Source organism: Sus scrofa, chromosome 6, assembly GCF_000003025.6.
Source record: "Sus scrofa isolate TJ Tabasco breed Duroc chromosome 6, Sscrofa11.1, whole genome shotgun sequence".
Classification (NCBI taxonomy): Eukaryota; Metazoa; Chordata; class Mammalia; order Artiodactyla; family Suidae; genus Sus; species Sus scrofa.
This window is the reverse complement of record NC_010448.4, coordinates 96,428,608-96,447,493: the sequence shown is the minus strand read 5'-3', so window position 1 is coordinate 96,447,493 and position 18,886 is coordinate 96,428,608. Positions and strand designations below refer to the sequence as shown.

Sequence of the window (18,886 nt, the reverse complement as noted above, 5' to 3'; positions counted from 1 at the left end):
ACCATGAACTTGTGGGTTCGATCCCTGGCCTTGCTCAGTGGGTTGGGGATCCAGCATTGCCGTGAGCTGTGGATCCCTGTGGCTCGGATCCTGCGTTGCCGCGTAGGCTGGTGGCTATGACTCCAATTAGACCCCTAGCCTGGGAACCTCCATATGCTGCGGGAGCAGCCCAAGAAATGGCAAAAAGACAAAATAAATAAATAAATAAGAATCATACAGTGTGAGGACACTTGCCTATAGGAGTTAGGGACAGATGCACAGTCCTGAATGTTTGAAGCTGCCGAAAGTAAGTGACGGGGTGACAGTTAGAGGGATGGGTTATGCTTTTGGAGACCTTCTCATTCATTGCTTGATGGATTCGGCAGTTATTGGCATCGGGGTCTGCATTTGTTGGTGGAGGACATGGAGCCAAAAGGAAATGGGGTTTCCTAATAGGGCTTGTGGCTTGGCAGAGGATTGCTGTGGGAGGGACGCTACATCCATCACAGCAATTTCCTCCTCTTCTCTGAGAGCGTTTTTCTCTATTTCTAAAGCAATTATAAGTTATGGAAAACTATAATGCTGCAAGTCAGGCCACTATCTAAAATCTCAACTTCTTCATACTCTCTGCCTGCTTTGTTGCTTTTTCCTTACCATTTGTCATTAATTAACATACTGCACTTTTTTTTTTTTTTTTTGCTTTTTTAGGGCCACACCCACAGCATATGGAAGTTCCCAGGCTAGGGGTTGAATCGGAGCTACAGCTCCTGGCCTACACCACAGCCACAGCAATGCCAGATCCGAGCTGTGTCTATGATCTATACCACAGCTCATGGCAACACTGGATCCTTAACCCACTGAGCAAGGCCAGGGATCGAACCCACATCTTCATGGATCCTGGTTGAGTTCCTTAACCACTGAGCCATGAAGGGAACTCCCACATTTTACTTATCTTTTTTATTTTCTGTCCCAGAAAGTTACTCTGTGAGAATAAGTGTGTCTGGTGTGAAATACAGACTTAGAGCATTGTCAGGGACTATGGTTAATATGTGCTGAATGAAGTAATGATGCTCAGAGCATAGTTTTTATGTAGTAACACATCTTTTGCAATTAGTTATCTTTTTTTTTTTTGGCCATGCCTGTGCCATGTGGAAGTTTCCAGGCCAGGGACTGAACCCGCGCCATAGTAGCAACCCAAGCCACTGAGGTAACAATGCCAGATCCTTAACCCATTAAGACCCAAGAGAAAGCCTATCTTTTTAGCAAATAATGAAATTGGAATTCAGCATAAAAGAGTCAACCAGGAGTTCCCATTGTGGCGCAGCAGAAACGAATCCGACTAGGAACCACGAGGTTGCGGGTTCGATCCCTGGCCTTGCTTAGTGGATTAAGGATCTGGCATTGCTGTGAGCTGTGGTGTAGGCTGGCAGCTTAGCTCCAATTTGACCCCTAGCCTGGGAACCTCCATATGCCGTGGGCGCGGCCCTAAAAAGACAAAAAAAAAAAAAAAAGAGTCAACCAATGTAATACACCACATTAATAGAATGAAAGGGAAAATCATGGTCATCTCAGTAGACAACAAAAAAGACATTTGACAAAATTTAACATCCTTTCATAATAAAAAAAAAAAAACACTTAAGCACTTAAGGAGTAGAAAGGCTCTTTCTCAGCGAAATTAAGAGCATTTATTAAAACCCCACAGTTAACATCATACTCTATGGTGAAAATCTGAAACTTTTCCCCCTAAAATCAGGAACAAGACACGGATGCCACTTTCGCCATGGCAATTCAATATCACACTAGAAATTCTAGTCAGAGCTCTTAAACAAGAAAAGGAAATAGCAGTCACCCAAATTACAAAGAAGGAGATGAAACTATCCCTATTTGTTGATGACACGATCCTGTTGTAGAAAATCCCAAAGAATCTGCACAAGAGGTCCTTGAGCTACAGACAAACTCAGCAGACTTGCAGGAAGAAGAGAAACACAGAGGTTTGCAGGGAACGAACCAGTGTGTGGCCGTCGGGATGGAAGAGTTGCTTCTTATTTAGGGCTGCGTGCTTCAGAGCTCTGTTTTGGAAATTAGTCTGTTTGCAAAAGGCCAAGTTACTCTCCATAAATGCTTAAAATTTGAGATCCTGTCAAAACAATTGGAACTGCTATTTTTAATTTCAATTAAGCCAAATAAGCTGCCCCTCGAGTAGTAAGTGTTCTTCTGCTTTGAAATCACCGAAGGGGAATTTCTGGCAAAGCCTGCAGGTCTTCTGAGTTCTTTCCTATGGTTCAGCTTTAACATCTCTTCAAATCACAAGAATCAGGCTACTTGGCAATAAAGAGTGAGTTTTAGATAACCCTGTGTGGTTTTGCACAGTGTTGGACCAAGCTCCTCTCTTTTTCTGTGTGTGTGTGTGTGTGTGTGTGTGTGTGTGTTGTATAAAACCAAATACAGAGTTCCTGTTGTGGGTCAGCAGATTAAGAACCCAACATAGTTTCTGTGAGGATGTTGGTTTGATCCCTGGCCTCACTCAGTGGGTTAAGGATCCAGCATTGCCACAAGATGCAGTGCAGGTCACAGACCACCTCAGATCCTACATTGCTGTGGCTGCAGAGCAGGCTGGTGGCTGCAGCTCTGATTCGACCCCTCGCCTGGGAACTTCCATAGACTGCGGGTGCAACCCTAAACACACACACACACACACAAAAAAAACCCCTAATACATATCTTTAAGACTCATATAAAGAGAAATAGTTCTGAAAAGCTTTATTCAGTAGCTGTATGAGAGCTCCCTGTCTGTCTTCTGGAACAGCTGTAAGTGTGCCCGCCTATCACAGAAAGCAGTGTTGGCCTTGCACATGCTCACAAACTGAAGAGGTGATGCTGGGGGTTGATGGAGGGTCTGGCACCGGGCAGGACTGGAGTCAGGAAAGGCGGGCTCCTCCTCAGGAAGATGCTGTAAGGAGGGAGGCTGGTGCAGAGAAAGGGAGTCAAGTCTTACCTTTGTCACCATAAGAAACCTTGGGCTGGCGCTTGCTCTTGAGGTGAAAGTTGGGCTTGGGGAGAAATCTGGAAGTGGACATTTGATGTAACACCATACGAGCCCTGTATGGAGACTTCAGGTGAAGATACTCTTTATTCATTCAGCAAATACTGGGCACCTCCTGTATGCCTGGCACTGTGAGCAAGGCAGCCGGTTTCTGACCTCACGGACCTTGTTTGTGTGCCAGAAAAGAGCCAGTGAATGACATTAATGACCTGGATGGTGTAGGGGAAGGTGATGCCTGCTTTGGAGGAAAGTGAAGCAAGGAATGGGGACTAGAATTGTTGGGGTGTCAGGCAGGGCCTCATTGGAGGGGGTGACTCTGCCTGGTGACCCTGCAGACCCAGTGGGAAAGGCCCCTCTGTGCGCAGGCCCTGGGGCCGAGCCTGCTGGTGTCATTGAGAGACATCGCTGGAGCAGCAGCCTGGCAGGAGGGCATCCTGGAAGTGAGGTGGACTCGAGCAGAGGGGGTGCCTGCTGTGACCCGTGTCAGGCTCAGGGTGGAACGACACGAGGGTGAGGAGTGGCAGGTGTGTGTCAGTGCCAAGTGGCCAGGTTGGCAGGGGTCGAGGTCAGCTGAGGCTGTGAGAGCCTCAGGGGAGGCAAGGGGTTGTGAGCTGCCAGGCAGGTGCAGTGGGCATCATGTGGCTCCAGTGTGACAGGGCAGAACCCAGGGCACCAGGCTGGACAGTGACACGGTGGGGGGAGCCCAGTGTGTGCTAAAAGGGGAAGGGGAGTGAGGGAAGCTGATATATATATATATTTTTTTTTTGGTCTTTTTGCCTTTTCTAGGGCTGCTTCCCGCAGCATCTGGAGGTTCCCAGGCTAGGGGTCCAATTGGAGCTGTGGCTGCCACAGCCACAGCAATGTGGGATCCGAGTCGCGTCTTCGACCTATACCACAGCTCACGGCAGCGCCAGATCCTTAAGCCACTGAGCAAGGCCAGGGATCGAACCCGCAACCCCATGGTTCCTAGTCAGGTTCGTTAACCACTGAGCCACGAAGGGAACTCCGGGAAGCTGATATTCTGTGTAGTTTGGAAGTTTTCAGTTATTTCTCTTGTAATAACATACAGACCTTTAAAGTTGCTCACAGTTTTTATCCAGAAGGTTCTGATTTTCTTTGATAGACATCCTATTTCTTTATTTCCAGTGATACCCTTTAATGCAGGTGGATGGAAAAACGCACCTCTGAGGCCCTAACCCATTTCTGTCCAGGCACTCTATTACCCCTGTGTCCCAGAGGGAGCAGTGCTAAGAAAGGGCCTTCTCTGGAAGACCAAGGACTGCCCTTTTCCTTGCAGCGGGGCTTTGCAGCTCATCGTGTGCCTTCAGACCCCATTCTGAGGATAAAATAAAACCAGGAAAGGTTCAAGGTGTGTTCTCTGGGAGGAGGGAGGCCTGTGTGGGTTACAAGTCAATACTGATTTGATTTTCTTAGAAATCGGTGTTTAGTCTAAATTGCAGTGTTCCCCCCGCCCCGCTCCCAGCTTACGCTTGATCTCTCCATGTCTGTAGCTGGTCTGCTGGAGAAAATGATCAGGTAAGAGCCTGGGACTGGGAGGAAATGGTCAAATTGCTGGGCACACCAGCCAGGTGGCACAGCCAGTCCCTTCCTCTCTGATGCCATTGGGAAGGGTGACAACATGGCAGGCTCAGAACCGAGATGCTGCCTCAGGCTCCATGTTCCCCGGGCGCCCTGCCCCCCTCTGGTGCAGATCCAGGCGCAGGGCACTGTGGGCTTTTCTTGAGTCTTGAGTGATCCCTGTGTGTCGTCCCAGCTGGGGGCCTCCTCTTGGCCTCGTGAGGCAGCAAGGGCCAGTTCTGGACAGATAGAGAGATGCTGCTGTCTGACACAAGTGGGCTTTGGCAGCGGGGCAAGGAGGGCTTGCCCACGGGTGTTGGGGGCCTTTGCTGGGAGATGCTGGATCCACTGGTTGGGGCAAAAAGTCAGAGTGAGCAAAATATGTATTTTTGGAGTCATTTTAGAGAATGAGTTTTAAGCTCTGGTTTTTATGGTACCTTGGAGAATGTTGGAGACACTCTGTCTCACAGATGAGCATTCTCAGGAGCCTTTTCTCTGTCAGAATTGGATGGAACCATCTCCCAGGAAGGACAGCTGGTAATACACATAGCAGCGCAGGTGCCTGGGGTCCCTTTGCTTTTCCAGATGAGTGTTTTGGGGGTGGACTTAAATGTCCTTCATCATTCTTTAAAGTGGCTCAAGCTCAGCCTTGGATATGGCAATATTATTACACATATTTTAACATTTATGGTAGAGAATTGTTCTAAAAATTTAGAATCTAGTTTTTACTTCTGCAGCTCTTCTATGGATTGTGGAAAAGCATATTACATGGTGGCTGTGATGTCTGGTGATACCAGCTACGTGCTGTAGAAATCCTTGGAAGTGCGTTGTCAGCCACCATTCACTGAACACCTGCTATTTGCTGAGACTGCGCCAGGGGATGGGCCTCAAGGATGAAGACAGACCCCTGTCCCCCCAGAAGGGAGCTCAGTGGTGGGAGAAGTCATGAGAACGGCGGGGCCCAGGGGGAGCATTGCTACCACTGGGACATGTGATATCCCACCCATGCCTGAGCTTGCTTCCGAGAGCCAAGAGGGCTTCCTAGAGGAGGTGACAAAAACTTACTTTAGGTGATAGAGCATCGCCTGCCTGGCCTAGATGTCACCCTTGAGTCCTCCTGAGTTGGGACCAAACCAGCTCACTCTGGTCTCACTCACTTTGCATCCTTTGGCTGCTGGGGATCTGCTCCTTCAGCCTCCCCGGAACCACGATGGAGAGGGGCTGACAGGGCCCGCCTTCCCACACCTGGCGGAGCCCCTGGGGGTGGCGGGGGTGACCTCTGCCTTTTGCTCCAGCTTTGTGCTTTGCTGTGAGGCAGTGTGTCTTAGGCGCTTGGTCGGGCACAGATCTGGGGGTCAGGAAGGCCTGAGTCTGACTCTCGGCCCAGCAGCCCTGGCCCGGAAATGGCATCACAGCCTGCACTGGGTACAGATGGTGGTGGGGGGTCCCCGGAGAAGGTGGCACCGAGCGTGGGAGCCATCCGCATGGGGCACAAGGAACAGCAGGTTGGAGGCCCAAGTGGCCGGAGCAGTCAGAGGTCAGAGGCCCTGGTGGAGCCTCGTGGTCCTGGGTGAGGAGTTTGACTTTAACTAGGGGTGAGGGGAGTGCAGTATAGGCCCGCGGGCTGGACGCGTATGAGCTGACTTGAGTTTTTAAAGGATGGCCTTGACCACACCAGGGAAAGGAAGCCATCTGCTCCCTGGGTCCAACTCACCTGCCCCAGATCCAGAGACACAGCCCCTGCCTTGCGGGTCGTCATACACACCTGCTCTGGGCTCCACTGGGGTCCTTGTTCCTCCATCCACAGCCCAGGGCAGCCGTGCCTTCCACACTCTGCCACCTTGGAGGGGTGGGGCCACGTGGCACCGGGCCTGAGTGTGTTGGGGAATCACGTGTCTGCCCTTGTCCCCGCCTCCCTTCTAGGTACCTCTGGGCACAACCTCTGACATTCACGGGGCGCCTGAGGGGTGAGGCCTCTGGGCCTTTTCAGTTATGACAGACACGTCTTGTCCCATTGCTGCATCTGGTGGGCACGCTTCTGTTCCTGTGGCCTGTGTCTCCTGCTGTCAGACCACATGTGCCGCCCCCATGGGGACACCCCAACACAACAGGTCCCCAGGCTCAGTGGGGACTCTGTCCTTAGCTGCTGAAGCCCAGGCCTGGTGCCCCGGCTGCCTGCACAGGTGGGCGGGTGATGGCATCTCACAGCCCCTTCCTGGTGGCGGAGATGCCTCTGCTACAGCCTTTGCTGCTGTGCTGCAGCCCGGCCACCTGTGCGCCGCGATGTCTAGAGATGAGGGAGCCAAGCGCCCCTTCCCTTTCTGCCAGGACTTGTGGTCAGAGCAGGCAACGTTAGTATCCTCTGTGCAGAGGGGCTGTTGTCCGGAGGCTGGCATGGGGCTCGGCCCATGCCTGTGGCCTGGGGTCTGGCACTTGTTTCCAGCACCGTGAAGTGATAGCAAGTGCATTACATTGACCTTGAATGTTTTTTTTTTTCACATCATAATATTACCGCACAAGTTCACATTTTCCATGGCTTTGTTCAGTGTCTGAAAACTGTAACTTGTGATTTGTGTGCTTTTCTGTATGTATGTTATGCCAGTAAAACACTGAAAAACTACAGCCCCAAACCCTCACCTCAACTTGTGGTTTATACAAGTTTCCATGGGAAGATTTTATGTTTTCCAGCAAGGAAAAAGAAGGATATTAAAAGTAAAAAGTGAGCTTTCTGCCGCCTCCTGGCAGGTGTGGTCTTGGTGCCAAGGTGCTTGGCCACCTGCACAGTGGCCCTTGGAGGCTCTGTTGGGGTGGGGGGGTAGTCTGCATTGTGAGCCCACGTGACAGGCCTACTGTGTGTCCTGAGCCGAATATTCTCCTCCAGCGGAGCATGAAATCGCCTTGGTTCTTCAGACGTGGACTTTGCTGCAGCACTGCCTGTTGTCTGGTGACAGTTCTGTTTCTGCCTGGCCTCCCAGAGGTTGGGAACCAGCAGCAGAATGAGTCCTTGGGCTGTGGGAGGGGCGTAGTTGGACAAGGGGTGGCCAGTGCATCTCTGTTCCCCTCCACGGAGGAGGGGGCCACCTAGACCCCCCCATGAAAGGCATCGACTCTGCCCAGCCTGCTGCATGCTGTTGGGATGTGCTGCATTGATATGAGTGTTTTGTAAATAGTTGATAACAAATGTCTACCTGTAAGGCACCTGGGATAATTAAAAACTCCCAAGAACTATCTTTTCTGTCTGAGCTGATAACCTCTGGCCCCCACCTGGTGGTGGCGGTCACAGGCTCTCATAGGCGCATCCACCATGCTGATGTACAGATGTGCATGTGTCCAGCTTGAAGACAGAGGCTTTGGACAGACACCCTAAGAGGGACACATTTAAAGCTGAATAAGTGCTTTGGGTTTGAAAAGCCACTGAATCTAATTCGGGGCTGTTTCCTTTAAAGATAGCTGGTGGTGTGAGTATAATTTAATGACCCAGAGTGAGGCTGCTAACCTTAGATTTTGTAGCAAAAGAAGCATTCGAGGGTAGCAAGATTTGTGTGTAAGCAGTAAAAGTGTTAGTGTCACATGGCCCAGAGGTGAGTGTTCACCCATTTTACAGACAGAACAAGAGCTAGAATTAAAGGTCAAGAAAACAGATCCCTTCTTTCTCAGTCCAGCACTTGGGGACTGTGTGAAGGTCTGTGTCTTGTCGGGCCAAAGTCTGCTGGCACGTTGGTGCTCCTGGATGACAGTTGGCAGAGCTCCACGGAGGCTCGTGTGAGTCACTGGAGAAGAAGCGTTTCTGCCATTGTTTCCGGCTGGCCAGAAGCTTGCTTCACGGAGTCTAGCCCTGCGGGACCACCTGTTACGGATGTCCCTAGGCCATGGAGACAGTGTCTGTGCCATCCCTGTCACAGTTGTGCCCCCGATTCCCTGCTGGTCCCCCGCAGGGCTGGCGCAGGCGGACAGGCATCCAGGCAGAGTCCGATGGGCAGTGGCCATCCTGTAAGGCCTGTGACAAGTGGCCCGTCTGACAGAACCAGGTTGCACTGTGTTCCATGAATAGTGGGGTGACACTCTGTGTTTCTCTCGTGCCTTCCTGGCTCCTGACGGGAGCGCCTTCCTCCAGCCCCAGGTGGTTCTGCCCCAGGAGCTTCTGCTGCCTGAGTCCTGCGTGTGTGATGCTGCCCTGGGAGGGTGAAAGCTGCGTGGAGGTTATCCCTTCCCCCCGTGTCCTGTTCAGTCCCTCTTCAGGACGAAGCGGCTGCTTAGGTCCCACCCAGCAGGACAGGCACCTCCCTGGAGAGGACAAGGGTGGCTGAGGCCTCATCTGCCTTTGCCCGGGTGTGTGGGCTCCACAGACCAGGTCTGGAGCAGGTGATCCCGGCATGGTGGGCTGGCCACCCTGAGGCCCCTGACCTGCACTGAGACTGGAGGTGCCTGCAGGGGTCTCGCTGCCCAGCAGACAGTGCTCTCTGGCCGACGGGCAAGGACCTGGGCCTTTAGATGTCCCATGGGAGCGCCAGCCAGGGCTGCCCCACACCCTCATCCCCATGGCTCCTGAGGCCGGCTTCCCTGAATGTAAACAGAGAGGGTCCTCAAAGGTGACCCCGTCTTCTCAACACCTTGACCTGTTGCCCATGACCAGCGCCTTTAATTGTTGCCAATAAAAGTCCCTTTGCTACGAGTCCATGACGCCTGTGGTGCACCTGCCCTTCTCAAGGCCACTCCCGACACTCTGCTCCTCCTTCGCCATTAGTGGCATCTTTTTTTGCTTTGTTTTTTCCGCAAAAGTGTAGTTCAGTGGAAAGGGTGATGACTTTTCCTTTTGCATTTTTGTTAGACCACGGAGTCAGCTTTTGGCCTAGACAAATCAAGAGAAATGTAGATCTTGGAAGTATTGATCACTGAAAGTAAGTTACGTTAAAACAAATCATTTTTCCTTTTCACTGTGCACTCCGTATTGCTTCTGTCTTTGGTGGCCCTAATGATCTGAGAGACAGGGAGTCTTAGTTGGGAATTGCTCCAAAAACTCTGGGGTCTTTTCCAATATTTGAACAGTATCCTTGAATCTTCTGAACCATCGTCAGACATGTTATCCATTGCGCCACTGGCCCTCCTGAGTATCCTCTAAGTCCTGCCTGGCTCATAACATCACAGCTTTTCTTCTTCAAGCCAGAAACTGGGGGGGGGGGGCGAGATTTGGCAGTTTTCCATGAGCCGCCCCAGGAAACCCCAGCACAGGCTCAGGGCGGAATGGTCCCTTGACCATCCGGCACCTGTCTTCACTCCTACAGAGACGAGCTCAGGGAACAGTGAAGGAGGCTGAGCTGCTGGTCACATCGCTCGTCCCTCAGTGCCCAGGGCCCTGCCTCTGCCATCTGTGCAGCTGCCCCAGGGCCGGTGTCCTGAGGTTCTGAGATGGTGCTGGCCACCCAGAGGCCCTGCTCCCCTGCTGGGAGCCAGCAGACCTCGGATGTTACCTGGCTACGGAAAGGGCTGGAGTCAGTCGGGGAGAAGAGGGACAGGTGAAAAACCAATGCCACTATCTTAGAACTGTGGTAGCTTTTGGCTCCTCTGACTAGAGAGCATCTATTCACTGAAGGGGAAGTGAAATCTTCACCTGACTTCTGCCTCTGGGGGCTGCCCCTGAAAATAAGGTTCATTTCCAGCCTGGCCCCAGTGGAAAGCCCGGTGACTGGTCTTTTTCCTCCTGTGCCCACTGAGAGTAGTTCTCGCTCGGGACTTTTGTCAAGTCCAAGCCTCAGTTTTATAAAACAAGTGAAATGTATCTTCTCCGATGATGCATATTGATGACGTGCACGTACTCTGGAAAATACACCCTAAATAAATGACCCTGATGATGGGAACTGGAGGGAGAACAGTAACCACAGGGGGTTCCCCACTACCTCCTAGGATACTGGCTTTGTCAATGAATTATTATTATTATTTAAAAAATTTTTATTGTTATTTCCCCAGTACAATTTTTTTTTCTACTGTATAGCATGGTGACCCAGTTACACATACATGTATACGTTCTTTTTTTTCCTATCAGTGAATTATTAATGGTAATTAAACGAGTCTTGTCAAATGGTAATTTGTGGTTTGGTGTCTTCTCTCTGAACATGTCGTCCTTCAAGGCCACTTTCCCGTTGTTGCAGTGAGTGGTGTCAGTGAGACAGGGACCCTAGTATCTGGGGCTCGGTTCAGGATATGACCCAACCCTGTCCCCTGGACCCTAGTGTCCCTGCCTCCTGTCGCTGTGGTTATGGCCCCCCTGGCCTGACTTGGCCTTGAGAGTTTTCCAGTTTCACCCAGTGAGATCCTTATCTTCAGGTCAGTTTAGGGGACTGTCCACAAGGGCTCCGTGGGGCTTCTGACAGTTACAGCTCCAGCCCACGTCCCTGAGTCATCATAGACAGAAATCACTGGGCCGACTGGCCTCGTTTTGTAAGTCGGGGAACAGTTTCAGTGTTGAAAATGTGATATGGACTGGGGGGGAGGGAATCTGGAACTGAGAAGGGGGTGGAGCCCAGATCTCCTCTGTCTTTGTGTGTGTGTGTGTGTGTGTGTGTGTGTGTGTGTGTCTTTTTTCCTTTTCTAGGGCTGCTTCCCAGGGCATATGGAGGTTCCCAGGCTAGGGGTCTAACCGGAGCTGTAGCTGCTGGCCTACGCCAGAGCCACAGCAATGCCAGATCTGAGCCTCGTCTGCAACCTACACCACAGCTCACGGCAACGCCAGATCCTTAACCCACTGAGCAAGACCAGGGATCAAACCCGCAACCTCATGTTTCCTAGTCGGTTTCCTTAACCACTGTGCCATGACAGGAACGCCTCCTCTGTCCTTTAGTCGGCAGATCGCAGGCCTTACAATTCTGCTGACAAACAGGCTGTAACCATGTCCCCTCCAATTCTGCGTTTAGTCAGCAGGTGTTTCCTCTTCTATCTTTTAGAGGAAACACAGGGGGTGTTTTTCTCCTTTGCTGAATACAAGGTGTTCTTGGAAGGGGGTTGTTGCTGATAGTGTGGCTCAGTGAAGAGGAAAGAAATGCTCCGGAGTTCTTAAATCTTCCTTAGCTGTGTCTCGTGGTTGGGTCAGCAACCTTTAGAGTAGCTAAGAGGGGGCAGAAATAGGTGAATAAAATTACAAGGCATTTTGGGAGCAAGAAAGGACCTCTAAGGTCCACAGGCCCGGCCTCCTGTCTTTAGGCAGTGAAGTTATTAACTCTGCGCTGAGCTGCTTCGGACTCTCAGCAGGTGCAGGCCCCGCCTGTTCACAGAGGAAAACTGCCACACACCTCCTGGCTGTCACAGTGCCTTTGCCTTCAACTGCCACCCTTGCTGTGGAACGTTTTACAGTTGACTTTTGCTCCCTCCCCGCTTTCCAGGCTGCGGTAAACCCAGGCTCTCCTGCCACCGCCCGCCTCCCTTCCTGGCCTGGCGGAGACGTGGCTGGTTACCGTGTGGAGGACAGGCCCCAGCTGCCCTGCTTGGTCCAGGGGGTGGTGGCAGGGGCAGCAGGGAGCTTTGGAGGCTGGGGTGGAGCCCAGGGAAATGAGTCTGGGGCTCCAGGACTGTCAGGACCAAGAGGAGGCTGAGACGGTGGGCAAGCAGCAGCCTTAAGACCCTTGGCCCCTGGCCCGGGGGGTGGTAGTGGGGTCTTGCCTGCTGCCCCCACCCACACTCTTGATTCTGTAGCTTGGCCTAACACTCGCCTGGTCTGCTGCTGCAGATACTGGTCCATCTTTCCATCCAACCTAAATCTTACCGTGGATGCTGAGCCATGTTCCTCTTGGAGATGAAGAGCCCAGGAGAGCAGAGTTCAGCCTTTAAAGTATCCAGTCACCCTGAGGGCGTTTGCAGTCAGGGGACTCGAGTCGCACTGAACTGGGTTGAATCATGTGATGGTCTCAGAGGGAGGATGATTCAGAAATTTGGCTCTGGTTTTGGTCTCTGTGCTGAGGTTGGCAAGGGCGTTGGGAGGTGGGCGCAGAGTGTGATTTTGAGGTTTGTGGCCATTACGGCCCAACTACTGTGTTGCCGTCAGCCTGCGCTAAGGTCCGTGGTGTAGACCCTCAGGTGCACATGGCCACCTGCTTCAGCGCGTCCACAGGGGCCCCACAGGGCTGGGAGAGGTCGCCAGGCAGCGGGGTCCAGCCTCCTCATTAATGAGGTCAAGATTGGGTTTTTATTTGTTTAAGAGACATTGAAAATGTGCATGTGTGCACGAGATGCGGTAAGTGTGATGAATTGATGAGTTTAAAGCCAGAAGGTCCCTGCCTCGGGTGTGGCTCCTGGCTTACCTCCAGTGCGGCTGCATAGTGAGGTCAGTCCGATGGGGGGCAGCTTGGGTATTCATTCCTGCCCACCCCCCCCAACTCTGCCTTCAGGTACCCTTGAGGAAGGCTCGGTCTTGGTCTCACACCTCCGCACCCCCTTCTGGAATAAAGCCTGTGGGAGGAGAGCCTTATTTCCAGCTCCCTGCTGAGTGAGTGAGATGGTGAAGGTTTGACCTTGAGCTGCCCTGCAGGTGGTCCTTCCTGAACCCCATGAAGATGGACACTCAGGTGCTAGCGCCCAGAGCAAAAGTCCTGGCTCTTTGACTGGGTAAAGGCTGATGTCAGAGGCCTCACCCAGTAATGACAGGGAACATTTAAATTAAAGGAGCCTTGAACATTTCTGTAAATGCTTCTGTAGATGAAATGCTGGCGCAGGAGTGTCTGCTATTGACGGTAACCACGGAGACAGACAGACCATCAGGGGAGCGGCCCTGAGACCTGTGGGTGTCTGCACTGTTGTGCCCATAATTTGTCAGGCCTTAAGACAGGTCGTCAAAAATGGATAGGGTAGCACATTTGGAATTGCTTTGCAGAAGGGAGGAGGCTGGCGATCTACCACATTTCCAAACAGTACAGCTACCAAGGCAGCTTGAAGTAGGCCTCAGCCCCCCCCCCCTTTCTCTGTGGGAGGAGGAAACCCCAGCTCTTTCCAGATTTATAACCACCGGGGGCTCCACTCGGTTGTATGCGAAAGGGACTGCGCCCTCTGTTTGGGAGGCTGGAGTGGGGAGCGGAGGGAGAGGCTGGCTCCTTTCCTTCTGTGCCTGCTAACGTGATTGCAGCAAAACCCCGACTTCCCCATTCTCGGTCTTAACCAGGTACGATGGCTAAGTATTAATATTAATGAGCAAAATAACAATAATCAAACTGGCAGCCGCGTGGAATGAATGTGGTCTCCTGGAGGAGAAATATTTAACTGTTGTGTCCTGCCAGTTAGAGAGATTCTGGCATTAAACCTAGACATTACCTCATCCTCCTGGGCAGACAGCCGATTTCGATGCTAAGCAAGTCTGCAGAGCGAGGAGCTGCGGATACCTGCCTGATTGGCTGCATGGCCCGTTCCCTGGTTGGAAGCGATGTCTCTGAGGGTCCCTGTCTGTCTGGGTCTGCCCCTCGGTTCCTTGCTCTCTCTAGCCTTCACAGGGTTGTCGTTGTCTGTTTTCCAATTGCGGATTTTTTTTTTTTTTTTTTTTCCTAATCTTGAAGGGCACATTGTGAAACGGTCTGCCAGCCAGGTGGGCAGGTTAGTTAATACACACAGACCTGGAAGATGAGAATGATGGGGAGGGACAGTGAAGGGAGCCTATGTGTACGGGTGTCTAAGCATCCCCACACTCAGGCACACGCACCCCTCCCACTTTGTAAGAATCGGGGATCAGTGAGTGAAACAGGTTTCTTGGTTGGTTGGTTGAATTCATGATAAACACAGGGGCATTCCATAATGAAGGGGGTGTTATTTCAAGATTTTTAGCGGGGCACTTCCTGTTGTGGCCCAGATGTTAACGAACCCGACTAGGATCCATGAGGATGCAGGTTCGAGCCCTGGCCTCGCTCAGTGGTCAGGGATCCGCCATTGCTGTGAACTGTGGTGTGGCTTTCAGATGTGGCTTGGATCCTGCTCGGCTGTGGCTGTGGCTGGCAGCTGTAGCTCTGATTGACCCCTAGCCTGGGAACTTTCATATGCTGCGTGTACAGTCCTAAAAAAGCAAGCAAGCAAAAAAAAAAAGTTTTTTAGCAACTAAAATTATATATATATATACACACACACACACATATGTGTGTGTGTGTGTGTGTGTGTGTGTGTGTGTGTGTGTGTGTATCTGTACCCGTGGCATATGGAAGTTCCCCGGCCAGGGATTGAATCCGAGCCACAGCTGCATCCTTTAAGCCACTGCGCCGTGGCGGGAACTCCAAGCAACTAAAATAATATGTTGAAACATTCGAAATTGTACTAAAAGTGTGTTTTTGATGCTTCTAACCTGAGAAAACACTTAGAATCATTTTGTTCTACTGGCCTCACACCTCTTTGATATTAGTGCTATAGACAGTAGAGAAGTCATGGCTAGGCACAACAGACACATCTGGGTTAGAAAGTACAGTCTTTGGGTTTTGTTGAGAATATTGATAACACTTTGAATTATCACTAAGGTACCCAGTGTCCATTCCTTAAGTTTTCTGAGTAGCGTTTGGAAAACCACACCACCTGCCTCAGGACCAGCTTCCTTTTGTCTCATATCACGTAGGTTTTGTGCTGTTCCTCTAGGTAATATGTTTTCTCAGTGGGTGTCACACCTTCTACACGTCCGAAAATAGCCTCCGTGTTGCCCTGATTTTTAACCAGCTCTTAGGACTGTCTTGAAATGCATTCTGTGGTCATTTTTTTCTAAAATGCTTTTATTAGTGAATACTAATTAGTGGCCTGAATGTTATCACATTTTTGTGTATGAAGTTCATTCCAGCCACCAAGTCATTAAAAAAAACACGCTAATCCTGAAAGTGTTAAGCTCATGGGTGTGTGCAATGATGGCCATCTAGTAAGTTCTCAGCTGTTAATTAGCTCTTTCTGGAAGACGAGTACCCCCTCATCTTCCTGCTGGTGGCCCTGCGTCTTACTGCTCACGGGGGCAGGGACTGCCCACTGGGAGGGTCACGGGCCCAGCTGTGAGGTGATCACCTAAGGAAAGCTCTCCCTGACCTTCCGGCAGATCCCGACTTCCCCAATGGCCTCTGGGCTCATCCCTGGAGCAGCCCCGTGTCCACAGCTCCCCGTGACCATGTGGGGTGCGTCTTTTCCCGTCTGCAGGGGCTTCCCATCCACAGGTGGTTGTCGGTCGGTAGACGCACATGTCTGCTGCCCTCGGAAGGAAATGCATGAGGACAGAGGGTGACAGCAGTCTGCTGTGCTCGTGATTAATACAAGGGTATTACACGAAGCTTTACGTTTTGACTGCGTGTGTGAATTCTGTCCCTTGTAGTTTATCTGTGACCCCTATCAACTGATGATGTGTGGGAAATGTTTCTAATTTATAAACTGGAAAGTGGAAATGGACACTAAGGGTTGTTTTTTTAAAATCTTACTTCATGGCTTTTCCCCTCGGTGACAGGGAAGATGCCCAAATATTCTTACACATGGTATCGCTGCAGAACGCAGAACCGTAGACCCAGCACCGTCTTGGTCCTGTGCAGCCTTTAAAAGCCCCTTCCCACAGATGCCCGGCAGCGTGAGTCCCACATCAGGTACCAGAACTCGAGCTGACATGTGTGAGGTTCCCTCTCTAAGTAAAACTATCTCAAAGACTTTAAATGGGAGATGAGGCTTTTAAAACTCTTGGGTATTTTTCTTCCTTAAACCTCAGATAAGGGAAGCACATGAAAAGGAAGGGAGGAGAAAGGATGAGACCAGGGGTTCAGCCTAAAGCAACTCAGCGTAGACAGAAGGAGGGCAGGCCTGGGGGATCCGGGTGGGCTGGAGCTGCACTGAAGTGGGCTTTGTTTTATTCTGAGTGGGGAAATCAGTGACCCTCTGTCAGCAGAAGCTGAAAAAGGCAAGGCCATGCTTTCATGAAGAATGTCCATGGTCTCGGGGTGAGAAGGTGCATGAGGATAAATCAGTGTAGATGCCCAGTGTCTGCTTCTGAGAGACAAGAACATGACCAGCGTCCTGCCCGTGGTTATTAATCGGTGCCGACATTCCTGCCAGGGTGCCGCTTTATGCCGTTGCTGTTGGTGATGGATCCTGACTTGGGAATGTCCATCCTTCCCTCCAGAGGACTGGCTAGCTGCAAGGAAAGAACGTAGAAACAGAATGAAGGATTTAACTCTAGCTCACCATCTCAATTTTTCACTTTTTTTTTTTGCACAAGCCAGAGCGTTTCCCCACTCCATCTGTACGGCACCCCTGCTGCCTGTTGCGTTGACCGTTTGAAAGTGGTAGTGGTGCGACCCTCACCATGAAGTACTGTTCCGTGTATCTGCGTTTGCGTAACGGAGACTCCGACACGTCTGTGTGTGTCGAGGGAGGGAGGGATAGGATTTTCGAATTGAGTTGAATGAGTCACCTCAGTGGGTAAGTGACGTTCCACGTTGGGAATAAAGGGACATCGCAGGTGTCTTTCTTGAATGCGATGTGCCTCTCACTGAACCAAGGGTGGTCTGGGGCAACCTGCACCATGCGCTTACTTGACACAAGACAAAACAGAATGAAAACTAAGTTTTTATTTTAATGGCCACATCCATGGTCCTCAGCCGGGGATTGAACCAGAGCCGCAGCTGCGGGAACACCCATCCTTCAACCCACTGTGCCACGGTGGGAACTCCTGAAATGCAGCCATGTGACATGCACTTTTAAGGTGAATTTAATCTGGTGGGGCCACCGGCCTTGGCTTCCTGTCTGTCTGTCTTGGGCCCTGGGATGACGTCAGATGTGCCCTTCCCCCGCCCCCCATCCCTCTTGCCTCCTTCCTTCTTGCGCCCTGGGGCTGTTGGGACCCACCAGGTCTCTGAAACTCCTAGGATTTCATACTGTGCTGCTTTCCTTAGATTTCACCGAGGATTATTTCTTATCCGTACTGCGCTACAATGCTCTTTTCTTTCGTCCACATGAATATATCAACACTTTGTAAAACCAGAGGAAACTGTCTTATGCAAGTCTGGGTATGTTTGGTATCGCGGCTTCTGGGTGTCAAATTTTATTTTCGGAAAGCTGGTTAAATTTTTAATGGGACCTGTAGTTAAATCCCTCTATAAACAGAAACCTTCGCTCTTTTTTGTAAAGACAGATGCTATTTACATTTTAAAAATAAGTCAAAAATAAAAATAAAATAAAATAAAACGAAGCCAATGAGAAGGTCTGCTAATATCCCTTGGCAGTTTAGAGGAAAATCCTTTGGGAGAGAGAAGATTTCAAGAAAGAGGACTTGCCAGTTTGACAGTCTCTCTTGAGTGGTAGCAGAAACCCTCCAGCGCTACCCCCGAAGGTGCAGGCTGCAGGCTGGTCCAGCCTGCTCCGCTGCCTCACGTGGGTTGTGCCAGGGAACAGCAGCACCAGGCCCCGCTCCCGCTCCCATGGATGGAGAGAGAGAGAAAGAAAAAGATAGTTAATTACATGTTCAAATGACTTAATTGACGTAGGGCTCTTCACTTTTTCTGTTCTTTCGTGTATTCATATGTCCTTCAAGGAATTTGTCCCTTTTCATCTAAAGTGTCAGATTTATTGGCACAGAATTGTTCATAATATTCTATATTATCCTTTTAATATGCATAGGATCTGTTAGTGGTATTTCTTCTTGAATTCCAAATATTGGTAATCGGTGTCTTCTGTCTTTGCTTCTTGACTAGTCCAGCTGGAGATTTATCAGTTTTATTGATCATGTCGAGTGACCAGCTTTTCTCCTCATAATTTTCTCTATTACTTTTATTTCACTGATTCATGTTCTTATCTCCTTCCATTTACTTACTTTGAATATAGCTTGCTTTTCTTCTGATTTCTTAAAATATGAACTCAGATTATTGTGTGTATATCTTCTTTTCTAATATAAGCATTTGAAGCAATAGACAATGCCCTGAAGTACTGCTTTAGCTGTACCCCACACATTTTGAAGTTTTATTTTTATTACTCATTTCAAAATATCTTCTAATTTCCCTTATGATCTCTTTGACCCATAGATTATTTAGAAGTAAATTAGTCAATTTCCAAATATTTGGGGCTTTACTTTCTTTACTTTACTTTCTCACTTAATCCCATTGTAGTCAGACAGTGCACTTTGTATGCTTTCAGTCTTTCAAATGACTTGCTACTAGCATGTGGCCTTTCCACATAAACTTGAATATCTATTATGCAGTTGTAATGTCTTTCAAAATCCTGGAGGTTGATAGTGTTTTTTTCAAATCTTTTATGTCTTTTCGGTTTGTTTGTTTGTTTATTATCATTATTAGTTTAGGGGTCAGCACACTACAGTTTGTGA

The 18,886-nt window shown here is 50.2% G+C and overlaps 1 protein-coding gene across 9 annotated transcripts in view; it reads left to right on the top strand.

Moving 5' to 3' along the window:
* The window catches only part of LDLRAD4 (low density lipoprotein receptor class A domain containing 4), a 176,513-nt gene that overhangs the window by 130,669 nt on the left and 26,958 nt on the right, over nucleotides 1–18,886 (top strand). The window lies entirely within an intron of this gene.